This window comes from Homalodisca vitripennis, chromosome 5 (genome assembly GCF_021130785.1).
Source record: "Homalodisca vitripennis isolate AUS2020 chromosome 5, UT_GWSS_2.1, whole genome shotgun sequence".
NCBI classification, from domain to species: domain Eukaryota; kingdom Metazoa; phylum Arthropoda; class Insecta; order Hemiptera; family Cicadellidae; genus Homalodisca; species Homalodisca vitripennis.
Genome location: NC_060211.1, coordinates 45,518,619 through 45,536,541, shown reverse-complemented (window position 1 = coordinate 45,536,541; position 17,923 = coordinate 45,518,619). Strand labels below are relative to the sequence as shown.

At 29.5% G+C, this 17,923-nt stretch overlaps 1 protein-coding gene and 1 non-coding gene across 2 annotated transcripts in view; both read right to left on the bottom strand.

Moving 5' to 3' along the window:
- The window catches only part of LOC124363452 (neuropilin and tolloid-like protein 2), a 1,362,382-nt gene that overhangs the window by 947,342 nt on the left and 397,117 nt on the right, over positions 1–17,923 (bottom strand). Inside the window, exon 3 of the mRNA XM_046818700.1 lies at positions 209–272. The gene's annotated coding sequence lies outside the window, so the exon portion shown is untranslated. The remainder of the gene's footprint in view (positions 1–208; positions 273–17,923) is intronic.
- On the bottom strand, positions 7,789–7,859 carry Trnav-gac. The gene has a single exon. It is a non-coding gene; the product is annotated as a tRNA-Val (tRNA).

Genomic DNA, 17,923 nt, shown 5'->3' with positions numbered 1-17,923 from the left:
CAAGACCCACCTACTATTACAAAAATATGTAATGTTTAAAATTAAGAAGACTACATAGTAGACTATATCTCATTTGGTTTTAGAAATAATTTCGCAAATTATTATGATAGAGCTAAATGCGTATCTACTAAATTAGGATTAAAACTAATTGCTACAACGTGCAAAATAAATGTAAACAATAAAAAAACAACAAGACATATAAGTTTACCTGGATTGACTGCGCTACATTGTATAAACAGGATTAACACTATCAGGATTATGACTCCGGATTTCTGAAAAAAATCAAAGTTCAATGTAAATGTAAAGTAACAATTTTAGCGATTTAACACTTGACATTAAGCAAAATTTTCTGTTACAATCATATATAGGTAATACCATGCATCACACATACGATTAAAAACTTTTTAATTGAGAAATGGACACAGTTAAACCGAAGAAGGTCCGCCACCTCGTAAGACAGACAGCATCTGAAATAGAAAGTTACTGTGTTTCTTTACTGTACTGTTCTGAATTTCAGTTGTAACTTACTAGTAATTATTACAAATGTTTTCTAGTTGATTTCTGTAGAGGCATGTTTGATGACAGTGGAAAAGAATTAAGACCAGGGTCGTCAATATGTTTTGGCAGGCGGCACTTATATATAGTCTCCATTTCAATTTGAGACTTATGATATAAATGTGTTAGGAACCCAATTTAAAGTGCTATATTATTATTCAAATCAAATATAATTTATCATATTAGGATAGATATGCAATACAAATAATAACAGCACACCACTCAAGATGGGAGTAACAGGTTTGCTGAGGTAACATCCAAAATATCATTCCTTCAGTGAAAATTGTGTACTGTAAACTTTTTTCACTTCTTAGGTGTCATATTCTATTTTAGACTATGTAAAATATTAAAATTTCATATTACGTACTCGTTTTGGTTAAGAATGAATTTAATCTGCGATTGTCTTGCTGCCAAGACGGGTAACCATAACATTGATTTTAAAATTGTCTTTAAATTAAGCCAAAACTTCATGGATTGACCTGCACCATCTTCAAACGCGATAATGTCTATACTATGAAGCTACGTGCTAAAGTCTATACGTCAGTTTTGAGATATCGTGCGTACAGATAGATACACATGGCAGACTAAAATCACATTTTTAAAGCTTTTTGATTTGAATGGAACGGCTTTGCCAGCTTTCACCAAATATAATGTGGCTATAAAAGTACAACACATAAATTGAATGAAAAGAAGTAGATGGTTAACTAGTTAATTGAGGATTGTTTTGTATTTATTTTTTCAGAGCAAATGTGCCCTTAGCTAAATCTATACAGTCTGCATAGCTAAAGGTAAACTCGTTGATTACATTACCTTGTAATAATAATTTATTTATTTATTATAACTGATTTATGCATGTCTCAAACCAATTTTCAATTCGAAAATCAGTTCTATGAACAGATTGAAGGAACAGCAATGGGGAACCCTTTATCATGTTTCATTGCAAACATTTTCCTAGCACATTTTGAATTAAACGCAAAAAAATATGACGTATTTCCCCAGAGTGTGGTTACGTTATGTTGATGTTTTCGCCATATTTAATAAGAACCAAAATCTTCAAAATTTTATTAACCAATTACATTAATTTTATCCGACTATTAAATTTACTTATGGAATTGAAACAAACTCATCATTGCCATTTTTAGACGTATTAGTAAAAAAGGAATAATGGCAGCATAAAATATGACATTTAAAGAAAACCCACTTGCAACAACAGATACATACCACACGATTCGAACCATCCACCCTCCCAAAAAAGAGCTGCTTTCCACACCATGATTAATAGATTACTTACAACACCTTTAAAAAACAATGAATACACGAAGGAACTAAAAAAATATAAAAAGTATAGCAGTTTTCAATGGATACTCAACAAAATTAATTGACAGTTTATTAAAAAAACAAAAGAAGAATTTATTAAAAACATCAAGAACAACTTTAAAAAGCGAACAAGAAGAATAACGAAACTGGCAATCCATGGGTTATGGTCCATTTTATAAAGGAATTATAAAAGTATTCAGAAAAAAAGTGTTGACATAAACATAACATTTTGAACAACGAATAACATAAACAATCTAATTGGAAATACAAAATATAAAATTTTAAATGAAAATAAAAGTGGAATTTACAAAATTAATTGTAAAGACTGTGATAAGATTTACATTGGCCGGACAAAACTAACGATTAAAAAAAGATTTAAAGAACACGAAATATATTACAAATACGGACAAACTAAACAATCAGCTATTGCCAAACATGCATTAGAAACAAATCACACTTTTAAAAATTTAAAATTATTAAAACAAGTCCATAAGCAAGAAGAACTTAACGCTTATAAAACATTATACGTAACAAAACATAAAAATAAAATATTGAACAATGATTTTGGACCCTTCATTTAAAATATAAAAAAAATTCTTTTTGACTCAAACTTTTATACATATATTAATATTTATTTTATTTTACTTTAAATTAAACAAATCTTGTATTAAGCATTACTCAGCTGATAATTAATTTGTAATGGTAAATATTTATATTATTCAAATTGTTGTTTCACGCCTGAAGATGGCACGTTTGATGCTGAAAGGCCTCGTGTATAAAAATAAACATATTGGACAATTGTCACTTTTCGTTCATCAATTATTACAAATTAGTGTATTCCAATAAGAAGAGCTCCTCCTTCTATGAAATCTTTGATTCCAGTCAATTGTGTCACATTTGCCAATAGATCATCTAAGAAATTACTGCTGAATTAAGCTAAAAAGTGTTGTTTTAAACCATAATAACTTGAAATAATGATCACACGTAAAAAATAGCTGATCATACGTCTAAAGTCTACTGTAATAAAATTTAATAAACATCGTTGCCTCTACTTGTAAGAAATCTCTTGCAACTATTATCATCCTCAATCCTTAGTTTGCTTGCTAGAGAAATCTTTTCTACGATTTTTTACAATATTTTTACATTACATTAATTGTTCAACGGAGAATTAAACTTGGGAGATACTGAAAAAGTATGTATGCATTCATGAATGTCAATGTAATTGTAATTTTTGCAAGAATTACAAATAGTATTTATACTTTATACGATGTTTAATTGTAAAAAATGACGGCGTCTTGAAAGGAATAGCTAATTTATTTATGAGGGTTTCTTCATACAACTGGGTTACAATAGAAAGCTCTATTTTCTACTGTTTTTATTCTTTTAGCAATACCTTTAAAATTAGTTGCCACTTAATGGGTCTGTACATTAGAAACTTTTGAGCAGCCTCAAAAATCCCATTTTGGGGAAATGGGTAAAGTTGTATCAGTGACTATAATGCTCATTTCTTTTTTTAGAAATGTGTTCCGAGTTCCACCCCTCCATCTTTATCCGTCGAAAACTAAAAATAGCGTATTTATATTTATAAATCATGCTGTATATTATGATTTTTATTGGTAAAAATTAATATTAAATAAATTTTGCTATTTGTAATTGGACATTTTTGTGGTCAAGCAAGACATTTATCTGGAGCATAGGTAGGTTAATTAAAAGAAGATCTGTATCTGAACAAAAGTATATTTTTACCAAAAAGTTTTTAACTAAATCCTGGATCACAGTTGAAAAGTAAACGAAACACAACACCAAAAGTCGGACGCCAAGTTTTACATGAATAAACGTCGGAGCTAATCCTGTAACGTGCTCGCTCTCACGTATCTCACTCCGGGCTTTCATCTCCAATCGTATCAACGGGTTTATAACCTTTGTCATGTAAAGTATCTGAAACGGTTAACAGCGTTTTATGTCTAATTTATGTTCTAAACCCTTAAATAGTTAGTATACCAACCCTAATATAGCAGTTAACACTAGCAACTATAGCATGTCAACACTGTTCTAGGCCCAAACATAATAGTTACAAATATTTACAAATATTTTATTGAAGTAATATGGATACTTTTATAAACACATCATCATTATGCCGATTATACTATTTTAATTTCAATTCAACGCTCGGATTCTCTAATCATATAATAATATAACTCTTAATAATATAACTTAATAATATAACTAAGAACTGTTAGGAGGATTCGTAGGACTTTTAAATAGTTGTTATTTAACACTGAGCTTATAGAACTGTATTCATGTACTTTAACATGAGGACAAGAAACTAAAGCACAAAGAAAGTGCATTAAAGTCGCATTTCCTTGTTAATAAGACAGCCAATTTTATGTTTAACTATATTATACTAAAATGATTTCTGTCACATTTCCAAATTATCTCTAATTCTTATCTTAACAGAGAATAACAGCAACATCGAACGTTGGGTTTTTCTTTGCTGACACAGGTTATAGAAGAATATATGATAAGATTTTTCAATTAGCCAATATTTAACCGTATTATTGCAGAAATTTAATCTATTCTCTGACCGGTAATAATCTCTCGTTTACTACAGGCCGAAATACTTGAGATTATATGCTCATTTTGAATGTAGATAAGTCAATCATAGAATGTAAAGTTAGGGTATGAAATTTACTAGTTCATCTCGTAATATGAATTTCGTACCAGGATTAACTTAATTTAACTTATGTTTCTGTACAATTAGTATGTATTTTTACAATGTGCAATGTCTGTAAGTATTTGAATTTCGTCACTTTTAGGATATTTGCGTAAACTATTGATGTCAAAGTGCCTACTCATGATTCTATAGGCTGACAAAGCTGTAAGATTGTGGACAGAATAAACACAATTAATTAAATAAATATAAATTACTGTTGATATGAATGTATTAATATCTGTCATGGACATCGAATAGTGAAAGAAGAAAGGTCTTGCGAGTATATTAAACCAAGCAACATTCCAGTCCTAGAGTTGAGGTCATGCCTTTCAACCTAATTGAGCACAACTTGAGAGGACAGAGTGAGCTGAAGAACCCTTTATGACCGCAGGATGGTTCTTTATAAAGAATGATAACACTTTTCTTGAGACAGTTTATTACTATCTTGAGTATTTATGTCCTGTAAATCATCGAATTAAAACGACTTGATATTAAGGATTTAGATATGGTTATTTTTAATTAGCTAATTTATATTTATATATTACGGTTATAATAATATTTTTAATGCCAGAGTGATAGCAAAAATGCAATTCGAGTGCCAGGAAATTATATTCCTGTCTGTGTGGTTCTCCACACGATATCTCGAGAATGAACAGACTTCAAGCTTTTTTAATTTCTCAATTCAATCAGTGCAATGATGATGCATGTCTCTCCATCAAATTTGGCTGATCTTCAAGAAAAATTGGTGGGTAACATTGATTACATCGAGAAAATCTATAAGTAAAATCTTTATTAACCAACTAAGTTCAACCATACGACACTGTTATATGTGACACGAGTAGTCTCATTCTTAGTTGTTTATAACAGTTCCTACATAGATAACAATTTATCCATGATGGTTAATATTATTTAAGTGATTTAAGTCAATAAAGCCTATCCCTCATTATCATGGTAACGTTTATCTTTCAAGTTCTTTACCGTCTCAAATGTAGTTACTAGAAACTAATGTGTATTAGTCACACTATTGATGTGTGTATTGTCACATTAAAAATGTGAAAAATCTGCAGAGCAATGAAAAATTTTCTTTCCTGCAGGTGTTTCCACAGTACACCTCAAGAATAAAATTAGCTGTTTACTTAAACGTTTCATGCAACATCAGCAAAAGCTGTTGCATAAAGGGGGTTTTAAATAGACATTAAAAATAAATTACACACACACACACACACACACACACATATATATATATATATATATATATATATATATATATATATATATATATATATATATATATATACTAGCATGTTTAAAAAATTCCTTTATGTTTACATTTTATATTAACTTTATTTAAATTGAATTAACCAGTTAAGGTAACTTTTTCGTGTATTATAATCTACTGTACCTAAATATATGTGACTTACAGAGAAATGTAAAAAAATATACAATATTTTAAAATTTTATAAAAGTTATTAAAGTATTGTATATTCCATTTATTTGTATTATACTTCTTGGAAGTGATATTACTAATATGGAAATTATTAAATTGTATTAATCAACTATTGAATAAGAGTCATACATCTAGTAGAAGTTAGAACTTCTAATATAATAATATTTTTAGAAATATTCTTAGATACATCTAATAATATTTCTAAAAATATTATAAAAGTAATCGACGCGGATAACCTGTGTTTAAGAAGGAAAAACAAGTTTTAAAAATCACAAAGGCAAGGCTACCAATTCACATTCAACGTGCAGTGTTGGCAGCAATTATTCTTCTATTTTATAATTTACGATCACTCTCCAATATGACTGGACGTTCAAAGGCAAGTTCAATCCCTGTATCGATTAATAAAAATTGAAGCTGTTAGCTTTAATTCAAAGGTGGAAATATGACTTATTTATACTGTCTCAAAATTAAAAGTTGCAGCCTGAAAAAATGTGAAATGCAATCAGAATTGTTACGTTTTATATAAATTTAATATATTTCAAAATTCATTTAAACATTTACCATAATAATAAGACAATGCTGTAGTATTAACAACAGTGTATGCCATTTTGTGTGAAATAGTACAAGTAATAATTAGCATATTATTGAAAGAACAAGTAAATTTCAACTTATTCATTATATCATACTTAACATTTAACTTGAAAATCGTACATTCCATAAAATACTCGTAACACATTGAATATGATGGACAGTTAGAGTTACATATAAAGATCAGTTTTAAACAGTTATTTTATTTACCCTATGAACTACTTTTGAGTATAAGAGGTCAAAATAAGAATTAATTTGTGTAATTATTTTAATCGCCAATTTTAAATAATGGTTTTAGAATATGTTTTATATTCTTTTATATATATATATATATATATATATATATATATATATATATATATATATATATATATATACACACTTTTTTGTAACACCTAGTACACATTAGTTTATAGTAACAACATTTGAGACGGTAGAGGATTTGAAAAAGCAAAGTTAACAGACTACTGGCCTAAATCTGTATGACGTCAAGAGCACACAAACAGCGGTGAATGTCCACAATTGGTGACACGACGATGTTGCCCAAGCCAAACTTACTGGTACGTCTTGCCTCTTCCGTGGTGCTTTATATCTTAACTCTCCCTTCTCTGAATGAAATTGTATCTTCTGATTAATGGATTTTTATATACTTCTTATTAAACTCTATACTTTGTTTAGGAAATCAATGAATAATCATCATGCCACATATGGATTGGATTTTAATTATTACCTTTAAAAGTTATAGTCCTCCTGATGTCATTTTATCTACAAGGACGCTATGGTCAAATTTTAGATTTGGTTTTAAATACGAATTTGCAATATTATATGCTCATAATGAACCATATATCTGCAATTAAATAAAATGCAATCAGAGTAATTTCAGTCTCTATACTGAGTTTTGTGTGTCAGAGGTTGGAAACAAATGCATAATGGTAGTTTGACAGGTCGTTAACTTCAAGGGAAAAAAACCAACCAGAAGCTTAGAGCTCCCAAACACTGAAAACATCCATTTATATTCTGAAAGATTCTATACTGCAAAAGCTAACATATTTTGAGTTCCATATCCAAGAAAATTGTTAATATATATATGTATATATATATATATATATATATATATATATATATATATATATTTTAATTTAAATAAACATTGAATCACAAAAAGTACTTGCTCCGCCGGGACTCGAACCCGGATCTCTCACTTGTCGGGTGAATGTGCTACCATTACACCACAGAGCCCTTACTTTTTACGATTCAATTATTTTGTATTTGGCTGTTTCTTTCACATATGTGTTTAAATAAGCAAAACTAACATTGATCGCAAGAACAAATACCTGTCAAATGACTTTTATTTATATTCATTAAATTTGTATAAGTGGCAATAGCCGAATTTAATTTCAATAAACATTGAATCACAAAACAAAATATATATAGATTTAGATATAGATATATAGATTCAAGGGCCTTAGGGCTCTCATAGACCAGATTTCCTTGTAGTATGACTTTTACAGAAGGCCTATGTTCGTAATATTCAAAACTCACATCGTCTTTTATCCTAGAATCTTTTATTTTATTAAATAAGAAGTAATCTTCCAGGAGAAAAGATTTTCTAGATATTGCAGAACAAAGTGAACAAGAGTTACCAGAGTTTGGGAGCTCATACAAACAAGACACCCGTAGATGTCAAGAGCAGTATCATATGTGAACCTAGAATCTGTTATAAGTAATATCTTTAACAAGGAAACGTTTTAAAAAGATCAGCAGATCGAAAGTGAACTGAGGTTATTAGAGTTTGGGAGCTCATACAAACAAGACACCCATAGATGTCAAGCGCAGTATCATATGTGAACCTAGAATCTGTTATAAGTAATATATTTAACAAGGAAACGTTTTAAAAAGATCAGCAGATCAAAGTGAACTGAGGTTATTAGAGTTTGGGAGCTCATACAAACAAGACACCCGTAAATGTCAAGAGCAGTATCATATGTGAACCTAGAATCTGTTATAAGTAATATCTTTAACAAGGAAACGTTTTAAAAAGATCAGCAGATCGAAAGTGAACTGAGGTTATTAGAGTTTGGTAGCTCATACAAACAAGACACCCGTATATGTCAAGAGCAGTATCATATGTGAACCTAGAATCTGTTATAAGTAATATCTTTAACAAGGAAACGTTTTAAAAAGATCAGCAGATCGAAGTGAACTGAGGTTATTAGAGTTTGGTAGCTCATACAAACAAGACACCCGTAGATGTCAAGAGCAGTATCATATGTGAACCTAGAATCTGTTATAAGTAATATCTTTAACAAGGAAACGTTTTAAAAAGATCAGCAGGTCAAAGTGAACTGAGGTTATTAGAGTTTGGTAGCTCATACAAACAAGACACCCGTAGATGTCAAGAGCAGTATCATATGTGAACCTAGAATCTGTTATAATTAATATCTTTAACAAGGAAACGTTTTAAAAAGATCAGCAGATCAAAGTGAACTGAGGTTATTAGAGTTTGGTAGCTCATACAAACAAGACACCCGTATATGTCAAGAGCAGTATCATATGTGAACCTAGAATCTGTTATAAGTAATATCTTTAACAAGGAAACGTTTTAAAAAGATCAGCAGATCGAAAGTGAACTGAGGTTATTAGAGTTTGGTAGCTCATACAAACAAGACACCCGTAGATGTCAAGAGCAGTCTTATATGTGAACCTAGAATCTGTTATAAGTAAGATCTTTCACAAGGAAACATTTTACAAAGATCGGCAGATCAAAGTGAAATAGAGTTATATTGTTCGGGAGCTCGTACAGGAAATACACTCAGTGAATTCAAGAGCTAGATTGTTTATAAATCTATAATATTTTATAAGTAATGTCGTATAGAGAGAAAATATTGTCCATTTATGTGGATATCAAAGTAAACGAGAGTTATCAGTGTCCTGGAGCTCATACGGGAAAGAATTTCTTAGGGGTTAGGAGCCAGATCAATCATCTCTAAACCTATAATCTTTTATAACTATTGTTGTGCAGAAGCAAAAGATTTTACAGAGCAAAAAAATTTTTTTGAGAGTAGATCAAAGTGAACTATAGTTAACAGAATCCGGGAATTCAAAAAGGCAAGACGCTCATAGAAGGCAAGAGCTAGAAGCCTGAAAGCAAGAAGCTAATCAAATTAATATCTATGAAGAGGAAGGCAGATTCAAAGAACAAATGACACCAGTTAATGTGTTCTAAATGCATGACGCGGCCGAAGGCTAAAAGGCCTAGATGGTGATGAAACCCACATATGGCTTTAAATGACTAGATGATTCAAGGTTAATTAATTAAAGAGAGTAATTGAAAGTCTTGTAGAACACCATTACGTTTATAGGCTAGATAGTTTATTGATCTGAAGTTTGTGCCTAAGTTTGAATACACCTAGGGGTCTATTGGAACATTATGGATACATTCCAACATAAACTAAGTAAAAATAACTTTCAGACGTCTAACCTTGTGATACATGTCACGTTTATGTCCTTGAATTGCTTCAAGCCGGCAGTACAAATATTACCAACCCGAGAACTAGACTGAGGTGGAAATATTTTTACATAACTGTAGCTTCAGTATGAACGAGGCATACAATAATTCTAGTAACTCAGGTGATCTAAAGCTACGTTGCTGGTAATATTGGAACCAGTATGGTGGTTAAGATGGATATAAGTATGTATGTAATCTTATAATCCAATTTGATCTTTTGGTTATGAGCATCTAAAAGTTAAGCTTTTTCAGAAACTGTGTATATTCAGGTATTAGGTTGTTTATACAAACAATAATTTTATTACCTAATACGTACAAAAACGGTATTCATGTCTAATTTAACAGAAATAAGTATAATTCTTATGATTTGAGAACCAAAAGAGCTGTCTGTTATTTAAAATTGAAACTTTTATTACAGGCTGAAATATTTCTGATTATTGGATGATTTTGAATGCTCAAAAGTCGAAACAAACTTTTCAAAGCATATTTATTTAATAAAAAACACGTATTCTAAAATGAATTAAAGCAAATCCAATATCTTGACAAACGCCACACTGTACCGTTCAATTACCAAACGACCCGCCTTCCTTTGTTCATGTTGGACTGAAATATTAAATTCAATCTGCGATGGGTAACAACCTCTCTTGCGTTTTGTGTTCTCTTATTCTTGAAGCTCGATTAATTTTTTTGCAGTCTGAAAATTTAAATAATGCACTTTATTTTATAGTTAGTGGCTTATCCAATGTAATGAAGTATGAAGACAAATATTTTTAGTAACTATTTGATTATTGGAAGATTTTGTCTTTAAAACAAGAATTTGAAATACGAATATATTTTAAAATTTTACTATTAATAATAAAATAGGTGGAATAAAAATATTTTAAATTTAAAAAGTATGAATCATAATAAAAATAATTTGATGAACTATGTTGCAGTTATGTTTTTTTTATCTCGTAGTTTGTTTATTCTGTATATTTTTGGAAGACTCGATAGCATTTTACAATCGTAAAGTTACACATTTTACACAAATAAGTTATTTGAAATATATACAAATAAGAAATCGTAATAGTTTTTCTACAACAACAGAGATTTATACATAAATGCTGTACTATATAAACTAAAACGTTTATAATAGAATTTGGTTTCCTGTAAGGGTAACCACCCCTCAGAGTACATCTAAGAAAGCTAATACATTATTATACATTTATATTTCTAATAGGTGCATGTATCATAGTGTGGTTGGAGCTTACAGAACATTTATTTCATAAAGAGATTTTTAATAAAAGTGTATGTCGTTGGATTTTAAATATAATTTTATAATATACATCATTCTATTAATTATTTCTAAAACACTTGTGCTTAGTTGTTTAATTCAAAATTCCTAAAAATCCATCTTAAACAGACATATGTAACATTTTTACGAATTGTTTATAATTGTACTATTAATGCTCATTTTGTACGCAAACACTTGTGCAATATGATTCAATAAAAAAACATATAACACATACAAACAGAATACCAAAAATTTAAAACAATCAAAAAATAGTAAACCATTTGTGTACTAAAACCATATAAACGATCCGCTTAAATATCCAAAATTTCATAAACTTATGCTGTAATGTGTATCTCGTATACTGTTATATGTTGTATATCTAAAAATCTATATATGCATTCTAGTAGTCAACATAGTTTTATACATTATCTTGAGTATTAGGTATTCCCAAGATCCAAATTTAATAAAGGTTCTATTTTAATAACCATGTGAAGAAAAAACAAGATAAAAGTCATAAATATTAAAGAAACTCCTCCTGAGGATATTGTTCAGTAAAACGTCGAATGAAAGAGACATTTGTGTGAATGCGATTAAATATTTCAGCAAATCTGAGTTCCTCCCTGGTTATCATGTGCAGTTGTAATATGTTTTATATTAGAATATGCTTTAAACATGTATCATAATTTCAAGCTATATGTATTAATTAACACATAATAAGTTATGGATACTGTTCAGGTAGTTCCTCTGTCATAATACTTTAAATAGAAGCCCGTCACAACAGATATCATGCATGAAGTTTATGTTAATTTTGGAATAATTTCTACTGTGTGACGTAAACTTCATTATAGCGTGCTTTTGTGAATTATGCAATAGTGGTACATTGCAATGTTTGCAAACTAAAAGCAAAGATACAACCTAGAATGCTAGAATTACAGTTCGTTACAATCCATAACGAAACTGATTACACTGAACAACTCATTTAGCATGTGTGTGCTTGATTGTGTTACATCTAAGGAGATAAGTGTATTAGCTCATACTATATGTACTTCGTAAAGCACGATATGATAAGTAATGCTCATTCTACAGTGGGGGATGTTACAGAGCCGTAAATATAATTTTGAAATAAAAAGTGACTACATTAAATTGGGAATTAGTGTTTTATGACTATGGTACGTTGCCTTTTATTCATCTACATTACTTGTAAAGCATATGATTCCTTAAAGATTATGATACCTAAGATTATATGTTCTATTATAACTGCATTAAATTTAAACTGTCCTAATAACGTTTTAGGGTAATAGAAGCATGTATATTTTATTGTTAATTCTATAATCAGTTAAATTCATAGGTATGTTAAATAATGCTTAAAATAAAGCCAATTTTATACAGAACAATATTTTTTTACTGTTTTACATACACAATGTTTGGTACTTATGGGAATTGAGTCTATAATTTAATATTGGATTGGCAAAATATCAATTTTTACAAATAATTCCATACTGTCTTATACATATATTTTTCACCTCTTCTTAGATACTCTTCTCAATGTAGTTTTGTCTTCTGAATTACCACCTCCAATACGTCTTAAACTTAACCCTAACGTTACTACATTTTGGGTAAGTAATACAAAATCTGTAACGTTTCCGTCCAAGAAGTTTTAGTGCATATCCCTTAACTACTCATGTTACTTCTATTGTTACTGCAGTCAATAGAGTATTCTCCTTGCAGTAGCAACAATATTTTTTATTTTTAATCTTAACTTTATAGGACCAATTTTTGTTTCTTAATTTTAGCTTTTATAACTCACAAATTGTTACATCAATTATATTTATATTGATAATTATGTTTTATACACTTGCTTTTTACTATCTTCAGTTACTTGACTTGAAATTTAATATGTAAAGCATATGATTCCTTAAAGATTATGATACCTAAAATCAAAATGGGAAGTAGATTTTGAAGACATTTTTCAAGTTGATATGTTATTTAGATTTCTCATTTTAGGAGCAATAAAGATTTACTTTTCACATAAATATTGTATTTGTAGCATATTTTAGTATCATTAATTTTTAGAATGTTATAAATATACTTTTTCTTCTGGTTAAAAGTATATACATATTAACATGTCAAAAATCCCCGCCCCAGCTGATAAAACTCAGATCTTTAAGTCCAGATAGAATATGTCATATTATCATGTTAAAAATAATGACATGATTAAAATATATTACAAGAATCTACAAGACTTATATTAAAAGTTGCTCTACTGGACACCGGAGACACACTGAATGCAATAACGCATCATCCTCAATGGGTTGACTATTTACAAATAACGTAATATTCCGAAATATTGTATGAAATATTACGCTTTTATTTCAGTGCAGGTTGTGTCGAAGCGTTTGGACAGTTTACATTTAGGAGATTTACTGTCGGCTTATATGTTCTATTATAATAATGGTTCTCAACGTAACTACAAGCTGCACAATCACCGACCAAACAAACAACACAGCCCAGTATTTATATACCACACTGAAAACAACACAGCAACTAATTGTTCCTCTAATCCGCGCAGTAATTGGTCCAGTTTTATTTGGTGAAATCTCTATAAACTAATGGCTGGATTCTCCAACTGCAATGAAAATATGTTTCGTTTTGTATTAAATGCATTTGAAATTAAAATGGTAAACATTTTTAAATTATTATGTAAATTTAAAGGTAAATATTACAAAAATAATTATTAAATTTCAAAAGAGAAGAATTGATTTCTAAATGTACAAAATTTCTAAATATTCTGAATTCTATGTTTGTTGTAATTAACTGAACATCATTGAAGTGACTCAATTTCATTTATGTCTGCTTGTCTGTTCTTCACACGATATCTCAAAAGTTATCTCAACTATAGATCAGAAATTCTGCATGGAGCATTATTTCTATATAGGCAACATTGACTTCCATGGTCATGCATGTCACTCCATGCTATTCGGCTGCCTGTCAGAGTTTATACTTAGCGATACTTAAAATAGCAGCGATAAATCACAGAATACATAAATAAGTTAAATCATCATATTTTAATATGTGAAATAGTAACAAATGATAGCTTTTAACTTAAAAACTTTGAATGAAACCTCAACGAAGCCCGTTTTACACATCACTTGTTGTGGCGAACTCATAAAGTGTAGTTATTAACATTTGCTGAATTTCGATTCAAATACGGTAAGCTTTAAACTTGTTTTCTCCTCTACATATGCAGCTTTATATACCTAATATCGATAATATAAGATATTTATTAACAAAAAATCACCATAAAACTTTCCAATAAATATAAATAATATAAATTTAAATTTTGTTATTTTGTGGAATAAAGCTTAAAACTTGAATTAATGAAATTTAGTTGTTGATACAATCCATACAACAATAATGTAAGTACATTAAATCTTGCTAGCTGCAAGGAAAGACACTAAAGACGGTAAACGTCCACAATTGGAGCCACTGCGCTGTCTCACTGGTTAAACTTACTATCACTGTCTGTTGTTACTCATGTATTAGTACTGTATCAGACATCGTTACCTGCAGAACACCTAAGACGAAACAAAAAGTAATATAATATTTAGGAAACAATGGCGGGTCAGAATTATTTTTTTTGTGAATAGTAAGCAATTAGTGTTTTTAATAAAAACTAATTATTATATATTTTTTAACAATGTAAATCTATTACAATCAGTTCAAGTATATAATTTGAAAAGCCTCATTACATTAAAATATTGGTTCTACGAGTTACTAGGATATGCATTAATAGTAGGAATAACTTTTGAAATAATACTACTAATGATATACTTTATTACATTATTTTAAGAATTTAAATACAGCTATATTATTTCCTTACAGTAATATTGTTACATTAAATAAGAAACCATGCAAGAAGAGAAACAAAATGAGAGTTTATTTTTAAGTGTTATTCTGGATTAAATATAACTGGAAGAGACATGTGTCATATTTCGAGACCCTCCTGTGATGAAGCGATCTTAGCTTTCATCGTACAGATATGTTTCGTTTATTGCTCGAGGTGTTTTTCGAGACATTGTACCTTTTGGTTATATGGAAATCCTATATGTTAGTAAAATCAGCTTTTTATGTTTTTAAAATACTTAAATAGTTTAGAAACTACAATTTTATTGCATAAATGAAAATACTTCGCCAGAATGTAGTAATAGACAATTCCTACACGTAGTACAACACTTAGTATCGATGACAGGGAATTTTAAGTAAATTATATAATTTAAATCATAAACTATTATTGTAAGTGTGTAAATATTAAATAATATTACATGACAGAAAAGAATATGTCTGCATAATATGACCTTGAAGAGCAGACATTCGTGTACATGCGCTTTAACGAGCAACAGTTATACATTGACTATTACTTTAAAATTCAGCGCTTTACCATTTTTTAGGCATTGTTATAATAATAAGGGAGTTTCAGTAAAATTTTAATAAAGGTTAATTTTGAGGTTATTCAACTACTGGAGAGAGTTATCCATAAATATAGCTCACACCGGTAATATTTACGGCTGAAGAAAAATGTTCCATTAAAAACCAATCAAGTAACGTACAGCATTAGCGTATAATCTGTTCTGTTCTGCGCGTTAACAGACATTTTATGTGTATACGTTAGTCCAACGCCACTACTTTTATGGCATGTGTTTAAAAACTTCACTATAGGAAACCGATATAATAGTTATGTTAAGTATATAGTATTATTTATATATTTATTATAGTGTTAGGTTGAATAACAGCAATGACCATACAAATTGTTTTAGCCTACCACTTTATTATTAAGAAAGTTTATGTATATTAATTTGTTGCTTGTAAAATGAAAGCACAAACTCTTAAAACAAAAACTAAGTGAATTGACAGTATTAATATTGCATATTTACTATATTTATAAGCACCTGGAGATTCAGGATTGTTATCTTCCCCACCTGTATTTAATGTCCACATGTTCAACATTTTTGGCCTATGTCACTCTAAAGGTAATTTGTAGCCCAACTCAGCTTATTCGATATAAAAAATTCCCATGTACGTTGAAAACTCAATTAAAAAGTTGAATAAGACTATTATTAAACATCAAGCGAGAATATCATGTTATAAGATTACTGTTTAACTTTTATTGTAACGGTAACAGCCAAAATTACGTAGCACAGCCCTACGATCGGACCTCAGAACTAAATAAAATAATCCCTTGAACCTAAGCACACTATCCGGATGAATGATTGATCTCTTTTGTCAATAATAAAGTTAAATCTATTACATACAAAATGATATGTATAAGTGTACGAGTATGTTAAAAACTTAGCTCCTAATTTGAATTTAATATAATATTATTTCTAATAAATTCTATTAATGAACTGTAAGCTGCCTTTTAGCATATTGGTATGAATGTCTCTGTTTTACGTAAGAAATAAGAAAATATAATAATATTTAACCAGGTCACAATAATGTAAAAGTAATTTGAAAAGAACCATGTAAATATTTTACAGTATAAAAACTGTCTTTCTTTGGGATTTGGTTTTTATAAAATCTATATAATCAACGTCCTATTCTATAAACGTACGTACTTGTACCACATTATAGAATATGTTCTAATAACTCTGTGACCGTTCTCTTTAGCAATTGTGCTTAAACCGAAGATAAAACACATATTTTAAAAATTTTATAACTGAAACTAGCTTAAAATAATACTCTTATTTATTGTATACATCTATATAAACTGTACACAGAGGAAGATTATTGATTTATACAACACAACCAAAACATGGAATCTCAGCGGGATAGATCCTTTCAATAGATTATGCTCGATCAAACCCGCACTTTCAAGGGATGTAATGTCTCCACCACGTACTCCATAACATTTCATTGCTCGCAGTCTCCATACTCTCTAATGTAAAGAAAGCATTAATTCAACAAAAATAAACCGATTGGAGACAGATTGTTCTAGGCTACATTTAAATATCAGAAAAAAAACGAAATCGTTGAAATTACAAATTGAAACTTTCTAGGCTAGAAACATTTGTGATGTTGTTTTCTTTCCGGTTATTGGGAGAATTAACTGTTAGAAATCCTTAAATATCACCAGTATGTACGTATGTGACTCGCTCTATGCTTGCATAGCTCACAATTATTTCCCGTTGATTATTGTGATGGCCGAAGCTTCAAAAATGACGATAGTTAAAATATTTAACATACATTAAACTACTACATTCCGAGCACATAAGTTTTTAATCACAGATTATTTTTGGAACTCTCTTTTACTAACCACATGTATCATTATCTGAAACATAGCTGAAATGCTGAGAGGAGGACATTATACAATATACAACAACAGAGTGGGTACTATTTCAGGATTATTACTGTAGTCTTTAAAAGGTAAAGCTATCGTGAGAGGTTTAGGAATTACGATTCAGAACGTAATACATTAGGTCCAAATGGAATGAAGAAGCGTGGAGAAAAATATTTGATATTTTTTTA